At 39.1% G+C, this 21,876-nt stretch overlaps 1 long non-coding RNA gene across 2 annotated transcripts in view; it reads right to left on the bottom strand.

Annotated features, from left to right (window-relative positions):
• LOC122787805 overlaps window positions 1–21,876 on the bottom strand; it is a 305,597-nt gene that overhangs the window by 56,728 nt on the left and 226,993 nt on the right. For both annotated transcript variants that reach the window (XR_006362600.1, XR_006362601.1), the window contains exon 3: window positions 14,806–14,978. This is a non-coding gene — a long non-coding RNA (uncharacterized LOC122787805). The remainder of the gene's footprint in view (window positions 1–14,805; window positions 14,979–21,876) is intronic.

Here is a 21,876-nt window from a genome sequence, read left to right as displayed (position 1 = left end):
AAGACTTGAGGGTTAATTCAGTTTCAGTACTACTACTATCCTTTGCTTGCTGACTTTTCATCTCTCCATTTGGACCCTGTTTAGATCTCAGTGTAAGTGACTTACTTCTGTGTAAGGCATATCTATAAACTGGCTTGCACAGGGGGCCAGATTCCAAAACACTTGCTCTCAGCCTGCTCTCAGTGTAAGTGGTCACTTACATTGGCAGTGTGTCTAATAGAATGTTTCCATGTTATTGAAGCTCTTACTTTTGTTTGTGTTGTATATTCCTGACATCTTCAGTGGTTATACTATCTATATTTTTTCAGTTATACTTAGTGTACTCTACACCTTTATTTTTAGGTAATATTTGGCAGTAGGTAAAAAAATACCTCATGCATGTCGAAGTAGATTTTTCTGTGTGGATAAATAAAGTGCTATCTCTCCACTGACTAACACCAGCAATATTCAGAATGCATATGTTAAAGAGCCTTGATAAAGTAGCTTTTGTATCTTCTCTTCTGTTATTCAGATACTGCTTTCTAGTATGATAAATTACCTTCTCTGACCAGCAGCTCTCCACCCCTTCTATACTTAGCTGCAGGATTCTACACAGAAGAGCATTGTGATGTAATACATGTATTGTAATACATATATTGGATGTGAATTCTGCCGATATTCAATAACAGACGTACTACTGAATGACAGTAAAATTATCACAGAGGCTGCTGTGATGAGGCATGTTCCCTTTTCCTGAGGTGCAGTTCATAGGTTCATAGGTTCATAGGTTCATACTAGGCTATCTGCCCGAGGGCATTTACAAGCCTAGCCCATAGTTTTGTGGCTTACGCCACCCCTTTAGTATGGGGAACTATACCCATTATTTTGCTGTACCTCTGTCGAGCACTGACACTGAGGTAATCCCTGGGGTATATCTGCGATCTCCCATCCATTGGTCAAGATTTCTCTTGAACAAGGCCAGCGAGGTGCTCTGCCTCACATATACTGGGATTTTATTCCACAGCATAGGGAGTCTTTGGGTGATGAATCTATCCCTCCAGCACGTCCTATTAATAACCGTGTCGAGGTTTAAGTCTCCCACCCTTGTGGCTCTGACGGATCTAGATTTTTTGAGGTGAAGCATATTCATCAAATCTGGGTTTGACATGGCCTTGTATGTTAGGCAAAGGTCACCTCTGTGCAAGCGGTAAGCGACTGAATAGAGATGGAGTTCTTTCAGTCGGGCAGCATAGGACAGATGTTTGAGACCCTTTATCCTTTTGGTGAGGAACTTTTGTGGCCTCTCCAGCTGCTGCAAGTGTCGGGTCAGATACATTCCGAATGGGGCATTGTACTCAATCATTGGTCTGATGAGTGATGAGTATAGGGAGACTATGACCTCCCTTGATCTAGATGAGAATCCCTTCATGATAAGGTGGGCAATGTAGAAGGTCTTCCTAACTACTTTAGCTACATGGGTGTCGAATGACAGACTACTATCAACCTGGGTCCCCAGGTCCCTGATAACTTCTTCTGTGCTCAGTGGATTGCCACCTATTTGGTAGCTAGGGGTAACCTTGTTTTTCCCGAAGGGTATGACTATGCATTTTTGGCATTTAACTTTAGGCCATGGCTCTGGCACCAGTTATCCATTTCTGTGAGACCCTTCTGAAGGATATCTGTGTCAGATGTGTTTTCTACTATGGCACCCAGTTTGCAGTCATCTGCAAACTTTGTCAGCCATAACCCTCCTGTGTTTGCTTGTACTGGAAAAGTAGATGCCAAACAAGAGTGGGCCCAGGACTGAGCCCTGTGGTACACCACTTGTGACAGGCTTTGAGTCTGACATGGCGCCAGCAACTCTGACCCTGTGGGTTCTGTCACTCAGCCAGTTTGCAACCCATCTTGTGATGTATGGATTAACATTTAAGCTGATGAGTTTTCAATGATACCCGAGTGGGGTATTGTATCGAAGGCCTTCGCCAGATCGAGGTAGGCTGTATGGACTGCCTTTCCTCATCAATGGCTTTGGTGACTGTTTGAAAAAGTCAACCAAGTTTAGAAGGCATGATCTGCCTTTGACAAAGCCAAACTGGGATGGATCCAAAGTCTGCAAATTCCCTATGTCTTTATTTATGAGGTCCATTATGATCCTCTCCATGGCTTTGCAGATAAGGCTTGTCAAGCTAATGGGCCGGTAATTTCCAGGGTCAGTGGAGGCACCGCCTTTGTGAAGTGGGACCACAGTTGCAGTGCGCCACTCCATGGGTACATATCCAGAGGTAAGACTATGATTAAACAGCTGTCCTAGCTGTGGGTTTAATTCCTCGTTGAGTTCGTGGAGCACACAGCCGGGGACACCATCAGGTCCCATGGATGCTGTGTTTTTTGCTTTGGAGAGAGCAGTTCTCACTTGGGCGTTGGAGATGTTTGGGGGGCTGCAATCGCTTGGTATAGATATCTCTCCTTTTGGGGAGGGGAGAAGTTTGCACTGAACCTGTCAGCCAGTATGTTGGCAATGTCTGTAGGATCAGTAATCTTCACATCATTTTGAACTAGTTCTGAGCATATCTGGGAGTTTCCTCCCAGGTTTCTAACATAGCTAAAGAAGGCCTTATGATTGTCTTTTGAGTCTTTAGCTATTTTTCTCTCAAAATTTGCTTTGGATGATTTTATGAGAGCTCTTAGTTTTTACTTATAGTGATCAAGGGTGTCTTACCTTTTAAGGATTTTGCTCTATCTTGTAGTAGCTTCCTCCTTTTGTTGTAGAGTTTGTTTATGGCTGGGGTCCACCAGACTGGACGCTTGCCTTTGGTACAAAGAGTCTTTGTTTTGCTTGGGATTGCCTTATCCATGCAGTCCTGCAGGTGCTGGTAGAAGGCATTTGTAAGTGATTCAGCGGCTTGAGTACTGTTTTCCACCGGCTCGGGTCCTTAAAGGAGACCACACTAGTCTTTAGAAGTGTGAAGTCAGCTTCGAGAAGTTCTTTACTGTGGTCTTTTTTATTTCAGGTGCGGGTGGGATGAGGACCTCCAGCGAGATAAGTTTGTGATCTGATCTCACCAGTGAGGGGTATACTTCTGGTGTTGAACATTGTGCTCCCATGTTCGTGATGATGAGATCAAGTATGTTTTCTCCTCTTGTGGGGATGGTGACTAGTTGTTCCATGGCATTTGAGTTTATGAATTCCAGGAACTTTTGGGCTAGGGTGTTTGGGCTTGAGTAGTGTTCCCAGTCTATATTAGGGTAATTGAAGTCACCTAGTATGATGGTGTTTGGTGATACATTTATCCCCTCTAGTGTTTTCAGGAAGGCCATGTGAGGTTCCTGAGTTTGTGAGGGTGGCCTGTAACATGCTACAATTTGCAGAGCAGTCTTGCCTATGGTTAATTGCACCTGGATGGTCTCCGATGCATTGTGCGTTGCCACCAGTCTTGAGGTGTGGGTGTCCTTGATGAATATGGATACCCCCCCTCCTTTCTTGGTATTGTCTGGATTTTGGGGCTGGAACACATGATAAGAGGTAAAACCTGATAGTGCTGGGGTGCTCTCAGGAGCCTTGAACCAGGTTTCTGTCACTGCACAGACATCGATGTTCTCCATACTGAGAAGGGCCTCGAGTGCGTGCATTTTGAGATTTAGACTTCTGGCATTGAGCAGCATTACCCTTAGTTTTTTTCCTTTTTTGTGTTCTAGGGTGGTAGGTTTAGAATTTGAGCCTTGCCTAAAAAAGGCACTATGGCGGTGGCAAGAGCCTTTGCCAATATCCGGAATCCCAGGGGTGACAGGTGCAAGCCGTCCCTTGCGAAGCAGCGAAGCAGTGATTTTGAAATTGGGATGCAGGGGGGTGAAAATGATATAGGGAACTTTACTTCATACATAAAAATGTATTTTTGCTGTTTAGTGAAAGTAGACTTTTTCAATAAATTACTTGATGTCTGTTAAATTTGCATTTTGCTACTGACTTTTGGAAAACTGCTATTAAGTAGCATTAGCTGCATTGTTGCAATACAGAACTCATGTTGTTTCCTTATTGTTAGTAAAGGTTAGAAAAGGTTACAATATATTTTGATTGTATTACTGGGTGAGTACTATCAGTTGTGCATATATAATTTTGCTAGCTCATCCAGGTTACAACTTTGTGTTAAGGTTATGTTAATTTAATTTTTATTGTTTTTCTGTACGCATCATCCACTTATATTTTTTGGGGAATATCTGTATTTGTGCTGACTACTGACTGTTTTATTTGTTGTCTGTGCATTTTAGCTTCTGTTTGACCAGTGTAATTGACATGCTTTAAACATAGATGTTTTTGTTAAATGTTATATATTTGAATTAGGTGTTTAGGATAGTCTACTTGTCAATGCTATAGTTCTGTTTTTAGAGGAAGATAAGATTCTGATGCTATCTTCTTAAAAGGGCTTACCTACTGTCTGTAGGTATTTTAGTAGCATGATACCTGTCATTTTCTCTGCTGTATTTATGTCTGTTCTTTTTGTGTTTTAGTTATCCCCTCAGTTATTGCATGTTTTACTTATATTTTTCGTTTTTGTCTTATTTATTTTTCTATTTTTTAGTTAGCCTGCCTGCTGTGCTTATCCTGTTTAATGGATATCTCCTCCCCTTGCATGTGTCAACTGTAAAGAATTGGTGCCTGCTATATTTTTTCTGCTAGACTGACTTCGGACCATCTGCATCACTAATTATTTGCTTTGTAGGTGTTAAACACAGCTTCTTCGAGTCCATATTGCAGTTTTTATCAGGATTAGATAGTTGCAGCATGGTGGTTTGTTTTGCACTGTGTGGCACGGCAGCTAGGAACCTGAACCCTACCCCTAATCTAACTCACTATTTTATACCTGTATTGTCAGTCATGGCCCTTCCACGATAAGTATTTTCCCTTTCTTTTATTTCATTTTTTAACTCAGATACCAGATAGAATCATATTTAAGATTTAAGTCTTTTCTTGACTTACAGATTGTTTTTTGGTGTTTACTGATGGCTAACCAATCCAACCCACTCTGTTCACCCCCACTTTCATTTCCTTTATACCTAACAAAACTACACCCCTTTTTCCCACCAATAATCTGTCTCCCCTCCCATCTTTATCCCTCCCGTCACTGTTCACTTTCACTCACTCTCTCCCTATCAAAACCTATCCCTCAGCTCTTTAGCCTTCCACCTAGCTGCATCTTCCCTCCCCTACTTCACTACTTTTTGTTTTTTTTTTCTCCTATTATATGTTGCCTTCCTCCACTATGTTGGTTTATCACCCATTACATCACTACACAATACATGTATTCTTTCTCTCCCTAGCCTATAATGCCACTGATACCCACTATCCAGACATTATTTTCTATCACTCCCCTACACTCACACATACCTATCCTCTACCTCATTCTAAATATTTTAGTGATATCAGCTCTCTTTTATTCTACAGTTACAACACTGTTCTCTTCCATTTTAAATATATATATTACACAAAGACTCACCTATCTATTTACAGGTATGACCAACTAATTGCCAAACTTAAAACCCTAGTACTGCACTCCTTAACAAATATTAAACTCCAGTGTGATATCCATCCCAACCCAGGCCCTGTGACACCCCTCCCTATCAACAATTTCCCCTTAACTCAATTTCTTCTAATACTTAGCCAAATCTCACTGAATCAACCCTACATAACTCACTACCTACAACCTCCATTTCTGATCTTCTAATGACCAATTTCAATCTCAGAAGCTTCATGAATAAAATCACCCTATTCCATGCCAGCTTAGCTACCTACTCTCCAGACATAGCTGTCTTAACTGAAACCTGGTTAAAGCCTCACATCAGCAACTCTGTAATCACACCTAATAGCTACAATATTATTAGACAAGATAAGCTAATCAAAAGAGCTGGGGGTGTGGCTATTATGTTTAAAACCTCTCTGATAAATGAAAAACTAAACTGTACTTCACCAGATATCCCAAATGCTATAATCTTAACTACATGACTAAATATTAATAGGCACAAAACCATTAATACCATAGCCATCTACCTGCCCCCAGGTAACAACCTATCCTACATAGAATCCCTTCTTTCTTGGTCAGCTTCCTCCTTCAGCCAAGAAACTATCATACTAGGGGACTTCAATCTGGACTGGCTATCCTGCTCCTCTAACTACCCTTCCAACTTTATTAACCTATACAATTTCACACAAGCTATTAACTATCACACCCATACTGACAAACATTCCAAAGAACAATCATTATTTGACTGGATATTAACCAACAAACCTAACATGGGCTACCAGTCTGGATGTCTACCAGACCAGTCACTTTGAGTGATCTTGTCCCCACATTTCTAGTCAGAAAAAGAATTCAAACCCAAACCTGCATTCCTTTCAAATACATACACAGTAAAAAAAAACTTCTCCCCCCTGACATTTTTAATCTACTTCTTCACAACTGTGACTGGTCCCACTAAAAAATCTACAACTAGACCTTGCAGTTGAATATTTCAACACTAAATTCCTAGACATCTTAAACAATCTTGCCCCTTCCAGGAAAATACATCTCAAATCCAAACAATTACCATGGCTATCTAATGATGCCAAACTTGTATTCAAACAAAGGGATAGAGCCTGTTCACTATATCACACTACCAAAGATAAAAATGACCTCTCCCTATATCAACAACCAAGAAACCAAGCTAAGAAACAAGTTATCAATGATAAAAAAACTTACTTTGTAAACTGCCAACAAAAATATCAGCACAACCCCCAAAAGTTTTGTCAAATCATAAACCACCTCCTTAGCCCGAGAAACTTTTCATCACTTCTCCTTCCACTTCTAATTCCTCTCAGCACTTAGCTTCACAGTTCAGGTCTCACTTTATTAACTCAATCACTTCCCACCTAGACAACAAACAAAACCTACCCCTCTCAGTCCCCATCCCTTCCTCTGAGGGCACAAACACTTTCTTCTTTAAACCTTTTCAAACCTCTTACATAAAAACCTCCTAAGAAAATTAAAATCTGCTGTCTTGCTGCTGACCATCTACCCAACGAATTTCTAAAAGTAGCTCTTCCTTCCATTTCCTACCCCATTTCCATTCTAATCAATCGCTCTATCTAAGAACAGTATGTGCCTCTCTTTTGGAAGACTTCTCACATCATACCTCTCCATAAGGGACGTCCTTCTAAAGATATTTCTAACTACCGGCCAATTGCCATCCTGTCTCCCACAGCTAAAATCCTTGAAAAATGTATACACCAACAACATATGTTCCATCTTGCTACAAACAATCTACTACCCAGTTCTCAGCATGGTTTCAGACTTAAACATAGTAGTAATACAGCTCTAATAACCTTCACTGATATTATTCATCACCTCAAAAATGAAGGCCAGCTTGTGTCCGCAATTTTCCTGGATATGTCAAAAGCCTTTGACACCATATCCCACCAATTGCTACTCAACAAACTTGCAAGTTATCTAAGTTCATTATCCCTTACATGGTTACACAGTTATCTGTCTAACTGAAAATAGGCTACAAAATGGGATAACAAACTCTTTACTCTACTACGGTAACCACTGGAGTACCCCAAGATTCCATACTTGATCCCCTCCTTTTTGTCTTATTTACCAACAATCTACATTCTGCCACCCAGTTTGCCACCATTATCCAATATGCTGAGCACTCCTCTCTTATCTGCTCAGTATTTTCCATGCAAGAACTGCAACAAAAAATGCAAAAAGCTTTCCTTGACATTGAAAATTACCTCTACAACCATCAACTCACTTTTAATCCAAACAAAACAAAAGTAATGATTTTCACAAACAAATCATCAAAGCACAGCTTTCTATCTCTCTATATTCTCTCCTCTAATGGCACCAAGATTGAACCTTCAAATGAGACCAAGCTTCTAGGTGTTAATAGATAATAAACTAAAATTTGACAAACACATCTCACTGTCAATCAAGAAAGTTCACACAAAAACTTGGAGCTCTATATAGGGCCAAACCACACCTCACAAACCAAGCCAGACTAGCCACAGCTACATCTCATTTACTTTCTACTCTACTCTGCTGCTCACAAATTTTCACCAGTCTCCGTAAGACTGAGATTAATCACCTAGATGCCTGCTATAATAAAATTGGTAAGTTTGCCATCAATCAACCCCATAAAACTTATCATTGTTCTGTTCTTTAACTACTTAACTGGTTGGAATTACTAAACCTATTACAACTAAACCAACTTATTTTTGCCCACAAAATAATACATTACCCCAGCAATTGCCCTGCTCTCTCATCCCTGGTTCAACCAAACTTTAACTGTAGATCTCTTAGATCTTCTGACAGACTAATGTTAAAAGTTACCCACTCTCATAACTAACATGGTGACTCCCTCTACTCCCATAAAATAGCTAAGGTCTGGAATGCTCTTCCTCAGCACATCCAAAACAACCCCAACTTATCTTCATTTAAAAACAGCCTAAGCATTTATCTCAATAGCAAATGGCTCTGCCCTGTTATGCTCCTGGCTAATTGGCTGTTTCATATTATTTTACATCCTTCTTTCTCTTGTACCATTTTCTCTTTTAAGCAACTAATGCTTTAATCCCTTGCTGTTTTCCTTTTTTTCCTGATGGACACAGCTCTTTCTCTGCTGGAGCTTGTACATTTCTATTTTGTTATTAATATGTGTCTTAATGACTATTTCTCCCATATGTATATATGGTTTTTTATCATCTGTTTTCAGTTATTTATTTATGACTTGTTCTATCTTTTTAACTTTTTATTTTTTGTTTGTAAATGTTAACTGATTGCACTGTTCTGGAGAGTTTCTCCCCGGGTCTCCGCTGAAAACGGGCTTCTTGTCCAGTCGGACACTACCCGGTTAACAAATGTAAATAAATAAATAAATATAAATAATTTAGGAAGGCAATGCAAAATTTATCTTACTTTGATTCTGTTGAGGCCATAGTTTACTAGAATGCTAAGACACTGCATTCTGAGTATTATTACTCTTCGTTTGAACTGTAAATTAGCTGAAGATGATCAGCTGAAGCATCTCCTGCTACATAATGTACCAGGAAGTACACATCCAAGATAGTCCTCTGTATAGAACTGCATCTTACTTGAGACATAATACAACCTAATTCTGACTATGGTTGTATATTTTAATTTAAAATGTGATAACATTAATCTGACCTGTAAGAAAGCTAAGGCACTAAGTTATCGTACCTCACACCAGTTCTAGTGATTAGTGTTGAAGCATGGCATTTAATAATGGCTGTGACAAATACTGAATTCCAAAACGGGATTCTTCTGAAACACAGACAACTCATTAAAATGTTTTTGCAAGCCCACATGCACCGAGTGTTATGAGACACTGTTCCACCTACTCTGAGGTCAAAGTTCCTCAGAGAATGAGGACTCTTCCATTCAGAGTATTCCATTTTTTTGAATTCTACAAACACAGATATCCACTGCTAAATTTTTACATTTTGATTTGGTTACAGAGAATCTTTCAACCCACCCTGACAACCTGAGTTTGATATCCTCAATATCTGACAGGAATAAAAAACTAAAAGAGAGCTATGAATCTACTTGTTGGCTTTCTCTTGTCCTACTCTCTCATCTCCTCCACTATCTTTTTCCATGTCATTGAGATGCATTGTTAAAACTGCTGGTTTCCACTGATTAGGTACCTAGGGTCTACAAAATTAGCTCAGACGTAATGGGACAAGGCTAAGAAGATAACTGTCATAAATGCGTACAAAACATCATGGGATAGAACTAAGAAAATATTGCAAAAGTTAGTGTTCATTTATTTACATCACTTGCTGTTATTGATTTCAATATGATGACTTTAATATGATGATGATGAACACTTTATTAAAACCATTCAAACACTCATACCTTCCAACTGTAACACAACTTCTCTGCCTACCCTCCCAATCCTTCTAACAAACAACTATTCTATTTACATGAAGTTCCTACTTCCTACATCAGATCTTTTCTTCACAAACTCAAACCCTGCTCTCCCTCCACTGACAATCTACCTCCTACCTTCCTCAAACTTGCTGCTGACTCCATTGCCTATCTAGTATCTATACTAATAAATAAATCTATTCAGGAATCCACTGTCCCTACCCTATGCAAATCCTTTTTTCACTATTCCCCTACATAAAGGTGGAAACTCTACAGACCCATCTAACTACCAACATATAACTATTATATCTCCCCTCTCTAAGATTCTTGAAAAAATGTATCCATTCACAACTACTCAACTACCTCCTCCAGCATAGCCTCTTTACTCCTACTCAGCATGGTTTCCCTTCCAACCACAGCACAACTACTGCCCTCTTATCCTTTACACATACCATTGCTGAGGCCCTAGACAATAACCAACTCATATCATGTCTCTTCATTGACCTTGCCAAAACCTTTGATACAGTCTCCCATCCCCTACTGCTATCCAAACTTGCAGACCTCAATCTATCTTCTTCCTCCCTTGCCTGGTTCTCCACTTACTTATCCTGCAGGCAGCAATCTGTTAAATGGCTCTCTTCCACTTCTCCATTTATACCTGTCCCAACCAGGGTACCGCCAGGTTCCATCCTGGGTCTCCTCCTATTTAATGTCTTTACCAATGATCTCTATACTTCTTGTAAACAATCCTCCCTCATCCAATATGCAGACGACTCAACTCTCATCTCCATCTCAGACAATATCTCCAATCTCCACACTCTTACTCAACAGGCCTTCTTATCCACTGAACAGTGGTTGTCCAGGAATCTACTCATTCTCAGCCCTAAAAAGACCAAACTCTTATTATTTTCCCCCAATCTGTCTCTCACCTTAAATCCACCTTTACTATTACTTCCTCTAATAACACTATTATCCAACCTGAAGCTTACACTAAACTCCTTGGGGTCATCATAGATGATGAACTCAAATTCAACTTGCACATCCTCCAAAGTATAAAAAAAACTCACCAGAAACTTGGTTTACTGTATAGCAACAACAAATTTCTAACTACAAATGCCAGACTCTCCCTTGCACAAGCTCTTCTCCTCCCCTCCCTTCTACATGCTGCCCCAGTACTCACCAACATCCAAACTACTACTTTAAACAAACTCCAACAAACTTACCACAAGATAGCTACATTTATCACAAACTCTCCATACAATACACATCATTGCCTTGCCCTAAAAACTCTCTACTGGTTAGAATTCCCCCATCTTCTACTGTTATCACAACTTCAAATGATACACTTCATTCTTTACAAACCTTCATCCTGCCTTGCTCTCTCTTCCTTCATCTCTATCTGCACTCCTCCATGGACTCTCCATCCTCTAATCAGCAACTACTACAAATCTACCAACCCAAAAAAATACCTGGCAAACTCCTATATAAACACTTCATCTCCCAAGCCTAGAACAAACTCCCGAGACATTTGTTCCATCATTCACCCATCCCACTTTAAATAAAAACTCAGACTTCAGCTACTCAACTCCAAAATATGTCCTTGTCAAGCCCCTACCTAAGCTCCCCAGAACCCTACTATATACCTTTTCAGTCCCTCCACATACAGCTAAACACTCCACTAGTGTGGATACTTATTACACTTTACAATCAATACGGTTGGACTTAACTCTTTTTGTAAATATGTAAATATATTTTTTAGTCTGTAAAAATATTGATATGTATATATCATGTGTTTGCATTTCTGTTTTGTCTCCTTAATGTTCTTGTATAACTGATTTTGACCATATTTTTTACATAAATATTTGATTCTTTGTAAACTGTTTGTGTTTTTTTGGAGATTTTCTCCTCGGGTCTCCACTGAAAATGGGCCACAAGCCAGCTGAACCAACCCAGTTAAAAAATGTCAATAAATAAAATAAATAAATAAATGATGTTGCCTCATAGTGCTTGTTTCTCCATTTCTCTTCTCAGCTGGAGTGCCTTTTGTACAGACTGCAGAGTCTCCACATCTTCCCTGTGCCCATATGGGTTTAGGTCTGGTGCTTCAGCTTCTTTCTACAACCCAAAGACATGTTGTAGGTGAATTGACAAATCTCCAAATTGCCCATATTTTGTGAGTGAGTGTTTGCCTTCTGCAGTAGCTTGGAGCCCTATTCAAGATTAGTTTCACCATCCTGTGTCCCCTGAGTGCTAGGGGGGAGTTCCATCTCTCCATGGCATATGGACTAAGCAGGTTATCAAAGAATGAATGATAACTAACAGATGGCATTTTGCTCGTTTTTGTAAGTATGAATCTGGCCATCTAGGTTCACGGGCCACAGTCAACTCTTATAGTAAGCCCATGAGGTACATCATTTTCTAGGAAGTAGATTGGCAAGCCTTTCTTCCTCATTGCATACAAACCACATGGTCATCATCTAGTGAGAATTTAAAGTCAACAAGCAGCCCACAACATGTCTTTGGGAAGAGGGAGGAAACCAGACTATCTGGAGAAAATGCAGGTGAGCACAGAAAGAGCATAGAGATGCCACACAGAAGGCAACCCAGCAAAGGATCAAACTAGACAGACGCTTCCTATGAGGCAACAACATTGCCTACTGTGGCACTGTTTTGCCCTGTGCCATGTGCTATATTTACCAGTAATGCTTACACGATAACTTTGGTGCATGTCACTTAATGTGCACACTTGTATTTTAATAAAATACCTGCATTTTAATAATAACATAAGTCAGTTTCTTGGTAACCATGTCTAAAACTTCATATGTATTTGTCTGGAGTGTCTTTCTTGGCATCAAGCACATGAAAAAAAACATGAGTGAACCCAGAAGACAGGATCAAATGAAAGATATGAACTAGAGAGACAAATATTGGAACTGCATCTCTATCTCTGCAAAATAAATAGAAATAATTACCATAATTTATTTGCTTGTTAAATATCAGCATTCTCTCCTTGGGACCCGTACTATGGAAGAGAGATTTGCAAGATATAAGACATTTAGCTTTACATGCAAAAAGGGCAACCTTGTCTCCTTTCATTGTGACTGGAGTTTCAGGTCAGGATTATAACAGAAAGCAAAAACTAGAGCCACTGAGGTAAATATATGGGCAAAGGCACTCAGCATGCCTTGCTTTGAAGCTCTCCATATCTATTTGAAAGCTGTTTGACACTGAGCTGCTAACTTAACCTCAGTGTACTGTTAGCATCCAGTTGGAAATGGGCGGAAACTTGATAAAACCTTTTTTACCTTCACTCGCTAAAGTGGTACAAATAAAATGATTACAATAATAATTTACACTCACACAGACACACTGTGCATGCACACACACAAACTCCACTAACCAGCAAGAAAATAATTAAAAATGATTTTGTGTGTGTGTGTGTGTGTGTGTGTGTGTGTGTGTGTGTGTGTGTGTGTGTGTGTGTGTGTGTGTGTGAGGACAAAGCATTTTTTCTTAACTCCTTCTGAGTTCTGTAACACTGACAGCTCTCTTATTTATTTATTTATTTTTGAAGAGTGCTGCATCTCTGTACTGATGATCTGTGACTTACAACTTTTTAAAAATGGGCTGCATGGTAAATGATACGCACTGGAGAATGACCATCCAATCAGGGTCTTAATCTGCAGGTATATTCCATTAAAAAAACAAGTCCAGTACTTCATGGCAACATACCAATGTGCAGTGAAGTCAGTTTGAAAAAAAAGCAAATAGCCATCATTTTGCTTACTTCGATAAACACATCTGAAATACCACAATTAGCAAACATGAAAAAAAAAATAAAAAAAGTATAATACAACTATACTAACAAGAGTTACTGCAGTAGGAGTTATGAAGACCTGCCCCTCTCCCCCACTAAGCATTGCTCTTTAAAAACTGTACTCATCAAGCATGGGGGAAATGGAGAATGGATTGTACTGCAGCACCAGTAGCAGTTGTGTGTGTGTGTGCATGTGTGCGTGTGCGTGTGTGTGTGTGTGTGTGTGTGTGTGTGTGTGTGTGTGTGTGTGTGTGTGTGTGTGTGTGTGTGTGTGTTTCCTGTGTCTCTTCTCTACATGTGTGTGGGGGTTGTAATGCTTTACACTGTCTGTAAGTCACCCTTATTACTTATCTATTTCCTCATTCACTTCATCAAAGGATGACAGGTGAGGTGCACAAAGTCAAGAAAGTGGCTGTAGTTGCAGGAGACATTTGAGCATGTGTGGTGGGGGTGTATGTGTGGGTGTCTGAAAACATTACTAATTATTTGTATAACTTATATTTTGGATGCAAAATTCCTCTTATAACAACAATCAGATGTCCTACAGCAGCTGTGAAATATCAAGTCAAGAAACAATTTTGCAACAAAAATATAGAAAATATACATATACTAATTATAAAACAAATACAAAATTATTTAACAGATAACCCATTTTCTAAGCACAATAATTCCCTTCAAGGTGAACTTTACATGGAAATAGAGGATCCTCCATCATTGGGCCTCAAAGCACCTCTGGATGGTCCATTTTTCCCTGTAATGCTCTCCTTGTTGGGCATTATTGCTTGCTTTGTGGGCATATTAACATCACTAAATAGAGTATGTAGGCACTGTGTAAGTGAGCAAAGAAATGGACATTCTGTTGTAAGTGTACTTGAGATACCAACAACATAAAAAGTAAAATCATGTTGCATTTCCATTTGTAGAGTGAAATAGAAAATTAATAATGAATGAAAAAAGAAGACATGCAGATAAACAAATAGATAAAAATAAATATGTAAGAACCTGCTGACTGTGACCTGGATAAGGTTTAATATGTTGCATGCACTTTGCCAATAAAAAAGATGTTTCAAGTCAATTAGTCCTTGTTACCTAAGGGTATGTTCCTACTCCAGCCAGTTCCTCTCATATCTTGAATGATCCTCCTTCCCTCCGTCATCTCTCATGATGCTGTTGGGGCCCTTGGAGACAATGGCAAATGCTGGTGCAGTTCTGTCAATATGAACACCTTTGTCACTAAAATAAGACTGCAGGGCACTCAGGAACTGAAGAAGCAAACAAACAATAAAAAAATAATAAGCATCCCACAGTGACCATTTGTTTTGCAGATTCTAATAATATGGCAGAAAGCCAAATAAGTAAGTACCTCATAATGGCCATTTGTTTTACACCTTTTTAAAATAGAATATATGTTAATTGTAGCAGATGAACCTACAAATGAACACAATTATCAAGGTCAGTGAAGTGAGAACTGTTCACATTGTGAGAGCTGCTTTGGAGGAACTGAAACTTGTTTCATGTAATATTGTTTTCTGATTTGAAAAAAGCTTAATAACAGTAACTATCTTGGCTTGTTCATACTCTCAGCACTTTTAGAACCCAAGCAAATTATGTCAAAATAGGATATACAGTATGAAATAAAATGTTCCTCTGAGAGTTAGTTCTGTCAACTCCTTGAAAATAGACCCAGCTGTGTGCATTCAGTGACATTATTTTATTTTCAATTTAAACATATAAATTAAGTGCTTTACTGTGGGACTTCCCATGGAAGTAATGAGAAAACAAACACAAAAAAGTAAACAGCCCCAGGTAGATGAATAAAAGATTCTGCAACAATAACTTTGGTGAAAAAGAAATGTGTATAAAAACATATTTCCATCACCTTTTGGATTATGTCTGAGATGTAAGCAAACAGTTGTCACTGATGGATACCACCTGCTGGTAACAGTTAAACACCTCAAGCCATGCCAAGAAACAAGATAGAGTGTTACAGTCCTCACTATCCAAGCTACTAAATGTAGAACAGGCAGTGAGTGACTCTCAGAATTGGGAAAAAACAGGCAAAACATGGAACAGATGGAAAAGAAACTCACAGCATTGTTAACACTGACTATCCTATATTAATAAAATGTTTTGTTAATAAAACAATATCGACATGATTCACAATTATTTATCATAGATTTTTTTCTTAACACTAAATATGTGACACATCATTTCAGTGTGGAACAGAGTTGTTATGAAGCAAAATAAAGATCTGTTCCTTGAAATGAAATGCAGCTAAGATGTACAATAGACTAGTGATGGGTCTATTGTATTGACTATACACCCAGGTGTCCAGGGACAATGTGTTGACTGCACTTCCATATACTGTTGGACAGATATACAGTGCTGACTCTGCAATCAGTTTCCCAGGGACAGGGACATTATACTGACCATAGATCAGGTACTTTGGGCCATGTACACGTGGATGATCAGGGAGAAGTACAATTAAGGAAACACACTGTGTTGTCTGTGAATCTGGATGCCAGGTATTGGAGATATGTTAACTATACATATAGGTACCATGGGGCTTGCCCAAAATACTGACTGCACCCTCATACCCAGGAGTAGACCCAGCTATCGTTGGACAAGTACACTGTTTTGAAAGTACACCGAAAAGCCTGGAGACACGGATACTGTGTTTATTATATGCCCAGGTACACTTGTCCTGACTGCACAGTTAGGTACCATGCACAGAGACACTGTGAAGACTATACACTCAGGTACCCTGAAAACTGTTATTGTGTCTTTCGGCTTTTCCCGGTTAGGGGTTGCCACAGCAGAACGCCGGTCCGCTAATGATTGGTAGTGGATTTTTACTTACCGGGTTACCAGCCCTGACGCACAACCTTCAACGAAGGCACGCCCCATTCACGTATGCCTCCACACAGAAGACGCTCTAGCTGAGAATCAAACGAGACAACGTCTTGCTATGAGGCGACAACACTACCGCAGCACCACCACCACAGCAGGTACCCTGAAAACTGTACATTTTACTAATTATACATCCAAATTCTCAGGTGCAGGTACAATGTGATGACTGTGCACCCACCTATAGTAGGACTAGAACACAGTGACAGTTCTGAATATATAGCCAAGTAATGGGACCATTATATAGTGCTGATTACAATCCCATAAGATCAATAGCAAGTACCCTTTGTGAGAAATGTGCAGCAGGCTGCCCAGACACAGGTACTGGTGCTGATTTTACCTCATATGGTGAGGGACACAACAGAAGTAACAGTGCTGGGCATGGGCTTTGTAAAGTCCTTTCTGTTGTTCTGTGTTTTTTTTTACATTATGTCACACTGAAGTATGAGTTTAAAAGAATAAGCCAGGGAGTGGGAATGATAGATAGACTTAGATGGGTGTTTTCAACAAAAGCAGAATAAAATCAAGCTCAGTATTCCGTCAAACAGACTGAATATTTTATCACAAAAACAAAATAAAATAAAATGCACACCTACATAATTTATTTATTCAGTACTGTTTGATCCCCCTGTAATCTACTCATATAATATGATCAAGTAGTAAAATTGTATTCATTCATTTAAATGGTAATTTGGTAAATAAACTCATTAGGCAGAGGTGTGAGGTATGTCACAGCCCCCGGTGGTGGTGCTGCGGTAGCGTTGTCACCTCACAGTAAGACGCTGTCCGGTTCGATTCTCAGCTAGAGCGTCTTCTGCATGGAGACATGTGTCAATGGGCATACCTTCATTGAAGGTTGTGCGTCAGGGCTGGTAACTCGGCATGTAAAAATCAACTACTAATCATTAGCGGACCGGAGTTCAGCTGTGGTGACCCCTAACTGGGAAAAGCCGAAAGACACAAACAAAGGCAGAGGTGTGTCACACTGGAGTGCTGGCATACATTAAAACAACCCAGGATATAACAACAATCTCATCAAAAAGAATATACAGAGTGCAAATGTTAAAAGAGTAACAAATACACTAATGACCCCCCCCCAAAAAAAACAGAGACACAAACATTCTTCCAGAAGTAAAGAAGCCTGAGAGATAAGATGAAAATGGAAAAAAAGCTCCAGTAAAAGCCAAATAAGGAAGATAATATCCTTAATCCAGTCATCATTAACAGGAAGGGTGGCTGGAAGTGAGTGGGGGAAAAGTGATTCCATCAACAAAAACTGCCATGATTTATGCAAACCCTGGGTCAGAGACAATAGGACAAATAAGACAGTGATGTGGGAGTGAAAGAAGATAGATTTCAGCTGCTGGAAAGGTCATTGCAAAAGATAAAGAGGTAGAAAGAGCTAAGCAGACTCCAACAAATTTTTCCTCAGGTAGATAGCAAATGCTGGAATTTTGATGGGGAAGAAAGAGACAACTGGGAGCATATGGGTGTAATGAGTTTGCAGACTTTAAAAATTCCCTACAGAATACTCTGTCAGAAACATTGGTTCAGCAAAGGATGTAACAAAGGAAATTATTTTTTAAGCTGGGATGCAGACTCTGACTTAGGTGAGTTTGTGACAAGTGAAAAAGAAGTTAGAGAAGAAAATGACATTGGAAATGACAAAATTCAGTTCACTTGAGCTATTTGGCTTCTCACAAATGCCAGCGGGTTCAACATGGAAGCAAACGCTTGTTTGTTACAGAAGAGCAGCAAAGCTGGATGAGGAAGACTAAGAGGTTGAGGTAAGCGTCTTACTTTATGTTACAGACATAGATGTTGACTCTGTTTTTTCGTGCGATCATATTTTTAGTGTCACATCTTAACGGGTGGCAGTCATAACAAAGCTAGACAAGTATTTTGTGCCTAAAAGGAAAGTAATTCATGAAAGAGCACACTTCCATATATGTGTCCAGGAAGGGGGCGAGTCTGTAGAAGCACTTGTTAGACATTTGTAAGAACTGGAAAAATACTGTGAGTTTGTTGATACTAAACATACGTTTGGAAAGTGCTTCCTAGATTTCACAAATGCAAGCTCCTTACACCAGCTAGTTCACATCACAAGTAGAGGACTATAAATATTACAGCTAGTCCTCACCAGCATAACCCCCCTCAGACCTTTAGAGGCTATTCTAAGGTAAATATATTTACAGTTAGCTGATTACTTGAAATGTAAGCATTCCTGTCCTTTTGATGACTCCAGCTCACACAGAGCTACATTCACAGACAGTTTCAATGCCCACCTAAAAGTTTGCATTGAGGCATTGGCTCCCAAAAGACATTGACTAAGTTCAGGAACAAATTCCTATGGTGGAACCAAAGTATAAACAAATTATACAAAAAGAAAAATAAACTTATTTTCCGTAAGAAAAAAAAAAAACTTAATAGTCCAACCTCTAAAAGTGAACTCAAAAAGATACAGAAAGAACCTATGGGTAGAATCAAATCCTCCAAAAATAACTTGTTTGTGTCTTTTGGCTTTTCCCGGTTAGGGGTCGCCACAGCGAAACTCCGGTCCGCTAATGATTGGCAGTAGAGTTTTACATGCTGGCTTGCCGAGCCTAATGCACAACCTTCAATGAAGGAATGCCCATTCATGCATGTCGCCACACAGAAGACGCTCTAACTGAGAATCGAACAGGCAACGTCTAACTGTGAGGCGAAAACGCTATTGCAGCACCACCACCCAGTAAATCCTCCAAAAATAACTATGAGCTGAAAATTGTCACATATGCAAAAGATAACTATAAGACCTTTTCAATTATGTCAGAAATCTTAGAAACCAATACTTAGCAATGCACTGAACTAATACATGATGACACATACCTATCCCTAGAAAACATAACTAACATAGTTATGTAACTTCACCACTTTCTTTTCCCCTTACTTTCCCTCACATACTTGCATGTCCACACATACCCTCAAATCGCTTCAGAGCAAGTCTGAAGGCACTCTCCAAAACACAGAAACACTAGCTGCATTGGTCCAGACAACATGCTAGGTTGCTTTCCTGTCAGCACCAAGCACAGCCTTATGGACTCGCTATTAAAACGGTTCCCTATTATGTGATCAAAATCTTAGGATATCGAACACCTAAAATTCGCTCACTAAATGTCGAAGTCTGAAAATTGCGAATGGACGTTTCCACACAGGGAAATGAGTCGTTTGGCCATTATGTGGATTTTGTTCTTTCTCCACTGTAGAGCAATCTCGGAGTTAGTATATTTAGTTTGGGGGGTGTAGGGGACACATCAGGGGGTAAAGCCCCCACTTCATTTCTGTTTAAATTTTTTTTTATTATTTGGCCAACGGCATTGTTTCCCTATGTGGAAATGGACGTTTTCAATGTTAAAGGTTCAATATTTCGTGATCGACCTTTAGTTATTCGATAATTTAAAGTTTCGATCACGTAATATAGACCCATTAAAACTATTCAATCTCAGTCTGTTAAACGGATTTGTGCCAGAGGTATAGAGAACTGTTGTAATCATCCCAATCCACAAAAAAGACCCACAACTGACCCTGGCAATTACAGGCTTATAAACCTAACCAGCCTTATTTGTAAAGCAATGGAGCACATCATTATACATCTTTTATTTATTATTTATTTATTTAACATTTGTTAACTGGGTTGGTCCAACCAACTGAGCTAGAAGCCCATTTTCAGTGGAGACCCAAGGAGAAAAGCTCCAGGAAATTACAAACAAAAAAATAACAGAAAACACAGAAAAATGCACTTTAAGTTATACAATATAGTAAAACAATATAGTAACAATAAAAAGTAAAACAAGGAATATGTACAAAAAGTTAAGCAAAAAAAAAAACAGTTGCAATAAACAAATAGAATGAGATCAATTTGACAGAATCTGGCAATTTTAAATATGCACAGTATCTATTAACAGATGAAGTATGGAATGTACAATATATATATATATATATATATATATATATATATATATATATATATATATATATATCTTAGTTGTAGTGGATACATAGTAGTCACAGTACTACATGAAAATAGCAACTTAGAATTTTGAGAAAGGCAGATTCATAAGAAATGTAGCTATAAAGTTATTAGACAGGAAGAAAACTGAATTATTAGAGAGGAAGAAAAATGAGTTAAAGGAAGGGACAAAAGGATAGAGAGATGGGAGGGTTCATGTAGCTCCTGGCAAGGGTAGATCCAACAGCTTACAAGGAAGAGTTTTAGTTGGTTTTTGAATTGATTTGTATTTTGGATGTTTCTAATAGAGTTAGAAAGTTTGTTCCAGGCTAAACACACATTGTAATTGTAAAGTAGTTTACCAATGTTTTTGTTGGGTTTATGTATGTCGAGGAGTTGTTAGTCAAAGCTTCTGAGAGATCTAGTTGGGGAGTATAAGATCTTATTAACAAGGACATCAGGTGTCTGTAATCGTTTACACAAAGCAAACCAGTTTTGGTGCATTAAAGGCAAATCCTCCTCTTGTATATAGTGCACTTTGTTAAACATGTTACTGCTGCACCCGATGCACGTAATCAGTACATACTGTTTACTTTGACCTGGTGAAGACTTTTGTCACCGTTCCACATTTTGGCATAATTGGCAAGCTATCAAACTAAACGCAAACTCTAGTCTGGTAATGCAAGGGGTATGGTCTCATCAAAAAAGGTTGTTACTGGTGGCATCACATAGGGATCAGTCCTTGGGCCACTTTTCTTTGGTATTACGGATCTGTGGCTGATCAAGTTTGTGGACAACTTCAAACCTCATAATCTCTAGGGGATTCCTAGATTATCCAGGATGGCCTAGCAATTACAAATAAATGGAGTGTAGTATTGTGCTATTTGGCAAAGATAGACACCCGTGTACATTCAACATAGATGACACCACTTAGAAAATTGACATAGTTATTGGCACTTCTCTGACAATGAACTGTCCTTTGACCACTGTGTATTCACTTTCATTTGGAAATCCTTTATTTAGCCATACTGATTACAAGGGTTGTATCTTCTAGGTCAAATAAAGCTATCATCCCTCTATGACCCTCTCTTATCAGACCCATATTAGAATATAATGCCCCTTTTAGTACGTATTCTATAAACATATAACTCATAAGACAGAAGTGTTTCTTTACAAAAAGAACCAGGGGCATCTTCATTATGCTTCAAAGACTACCTTAAAGCACTTTCTCTCTTCTTTTTTCCTATTGAGTCTTGAAATGTGAC

Source organism: Protopterus annectens, chromosome 13.part0 (genome assembly GCF_019279795.1).
Source record: "Protopterus annectens isolate FY-2018-M chromosome 13.part0, PAN1.0, whole genome shotgun sequence".
Lineage (NCBI taxonomy): Eukaryota > Metazoa > Chordata > Ceratodontiformes > Protopteridae > Protopterus > Protopterus annectens.
Note: the sequence above shows the minus strand (reverse complement) of the source record. Positions and strands in the feature narration are given on the sequence as shown.